The 2,500-nt window shown below is 56.9% G+C and overlaps 3 non-coding genes across 3 annotated transcripts; all 3 read left to right on the top strand.

Moving 5' to 3' along the window:
• Window positions 1-91: 91 nt before the first annotated feature.
• On the top strand, window positions 92-210 carry LOC140415373 (5S ribosomal RNA). Its single transcript, XR_011944484.1, has one exon. It is a non-coding gene; the product is annotated as a 5S ribosomal RNA (ribosomal RNA).
• Window positions 211-906: 696 nt separating this feature from the next.
• Window positions 907-1,025, top strand: LOC140414326 (5S ribosomal RNA). The gene has a single exon (XR_011943464.1). It is a non-coding gene; the product is annotated as a 5S ribosomal RNA (ribosomal RNA).
• Window positions 1,026-1,721: 696 nt separating this feature from the next.
• Window positions 1,722-1,840, top strand: LOC140413434 (5S ribosomal RNA). Its single transcript, XR_011942602.1, has one exon. It is a non-coding gene; the product is annotated as a 5S ribosomal RNA (ribosomal RNA).
• Window positions 1,841-2,500: the final 660 nt, after the last annotated feature.

Below are 2,500 nucleotides of genomic sequence, written 5' to 3' on the forward strand. Positions count from 1 at the left end.
AGAGAGAAAAAATTGAAAACAACCGGAAAGAAGAAGTGGCGAGGGTGCTAGGGTGGCCGGCTTGAATAGGCAAGAAGACGGTGGTGCAGATGCCTATGGCCATACTAGTCTGAAAACGCCCAATCTCATCTGATCTCGGAATCTAAGCAGACTCAGGCCTGGTTAGTACTTGGATGGGAGACCGCCTGGGAATACCAGGTGCAGTAGGCTTTTGCGGCCAGCAGAGACTGCTCACGCCAAGCACTCTCCACACCAGAGGCAGGCCAACCTTTTGCTGCTCTCTGCGTCCTCGCCATTCCTCCCAACACTTGCCTGCGGGCTCAACTCAGGCAGGCGGCTTGGTCGGGCCATTCAGCTGCTGCAGCTTTGCCGGGCCTTTGCAACGCAGCACGGTTGGGTGCCTTGGCGTGCTGTACTTTGATGGGCACGCCAGCTGGCCCGTGTGGCCGCAAGCCAGTGTGTCGGCAGGACGTTCTGTCTCCTAGCCTGAAGGCGCCGCACGAATGCAAGTTGTGGCATTGGGGCTGGTGTGGAAAGCGAAGGAAGAGAGAGCTGGCTTGCATTGCCTGCCTGACCCTTGTGCTGGCTGTGCTGAGAGAAGTGCGCAGCGTTGCAATGTGGAAAGGCAGCAGCGTGCAGGCGGCAGGCTGGTGTGAGGTGGGCGGGGCTTGCAGTTTTCCTTGGGGGAGGTGGAGAAGAAAAAAAGAGAGCTAGGTGGGGACGGCATGAAGGGGAGCGTGTATCAGGCATATAGGCTAGAATTAGCAGGAGAAGGAGAGAAAGAGGAGGAGAAGTAGAAGTAGAAGTAGAAAAAGAGAGAGAAAAAATTGAAAACAACCGGAAAGAAGAAGTGGCGAGGGTGCTAGCGTGGCCGGCTTGAATAGGCAAGAAGACGGTGGTGCAGATGCCTACGGCCATACTAGTCTGAAAACGCCCGATCTCGTCTGATCTCGGAAGCTAAGCAGACTCAGGCCTGGTTAGTTCTTGGATGGGAGACCGCCTGGGAATACCAGGTGCAGTAGGCTTTTGCGGCCAGCAGAGACTGCTCACGCCAAGCACTCTCCACACCAGAGGCAGGCCAACCTTTTGCTGCTCTCTGCGTCCTCGCCATTCCTCCCAACACTTGCCTGCGGGCTCAACTCAGGCAGGCGGCTTGGTCGGGCCATTCAGCTGCTGCAGCTTTGCCGGGCCTTTGCAACGCAGCACGGTTGGGTGCCTTGGCGTGCTGTACTTTGATGGGCACGCCAGCTGGCCCGTGTGGCCGCAAGCCAGTGTGTCGGCAGGACGTTCTGTCTCCTAGCCTGAAGGCGCCGCATGAATGCAAGTTGTGGCATTGGGGCTGGTGTGGAAAGCGAAGGAAGAGAGAGCTGGCTTGCATTGCCTGCCTGACCCTTGTGCTGGCTGTGCTGAGAGAAGTGCGCAGCGTTGCAATGTGGAAAGGCAGCAGCGTGCAGGCGGCAGGCTGGTGTGAGGTGGGCGGGGCTTGCAGTTTTCCTTGGGGGAGGTGGAGCAGAAAAAAAGAGAGCTAGGTGGGGACGGCATGAAGGGGAGCGAGTATCAGGCATATAGGCTAGAATGAGCAGGAGAAGGAGAGAAAGAGGAGGAGAAGTAGAAGTAGAAGTAGAAAAAGAGAGAGAAAAAATTGAAAACAACCGGAAAGAAGAAGTGGCGAGGGTGCTAGCGTGGCCGGCTTGAATAGGCAAGAAGACGGTGGTGCAGATGCCTACGGCCATACTAGTCTGAAAATGCCCGATCTCGTCTGATCTCGGAAGCTAAGCAGACTCAGGCCTGGTTAGTACTTGGATGGGAGACCGCCTGGGAATACCAGGTGCAGTAGGCTTTTGCGGCCAGCAGAGACTGCTCACGCCAAGCACTCTCCACACCAGAGGCAGGCCAACCTTTTGCTGCTCTCTGCGTCCTCGCCATTCCTCCCAACACTTGCCTGCGGGCTCAACTCAGGCAGGCGGCTTGGTCGGGCCATTCAGCTGCTGCAGCTTTGCCGGGCCTTTGCAACGCAGCACGGTTGGGTGCCTTGGCGTGCTGTACTTTGATGGGCACGCCAGCTGGCCCGTGTGGCCACAAGCCAGTGTGTCGGCAGGACGTTCTGTCTCCTAGCCTGAAGGCGCCGCATGAATGCAAGTTGTGGCATTGGGGCTGGTGTGGAAAGCGAAGGAAGAGAGAGCTGGCTTGCATTGCCTGCCTGACCCTTGTGCTGGCTGTGCTGAGAGAAGTGCGCAGCGTTGCAATGTGGAAAGGCAGCAGCGTGCAGGCGGCAGGCTGGTGTGAGGTGGGCGGGGCTTGCAGTTTTCCTTGGGGGAGGTGGAGCAGAAAAAAAGAGAGCTAGCTGGGGACGGCATGAAGGGGAGCGAGTATCAGGCATATAGGCTAGAATGAGCAGGAGAAGGAGAGAAAGAGGAGGAGAAGTAGAAGTAGAAGTAGAAAAAGAGAGAGAAAAAATTGAAAACAACCGGAAAGAAGAAGTGGCGAGGGTGCTAGCGTG

Source organism: Scyliorhinus torazame, chromosome 4 (genome assembly GCF_047496885.1).
Source record: "Scyliorhinus torazame isolate Kashiwa2021f chromosome 4, sScyTor2.1, whole genome shotgun sequence".
Taxonomy (NCBI): Eukaryota; Metazoa; Chordata; class Chondrichthyes; order Carcharhiniformes; family Scyliorhinidae; genus Scyliorhinus; species Scyliorhinus torazame.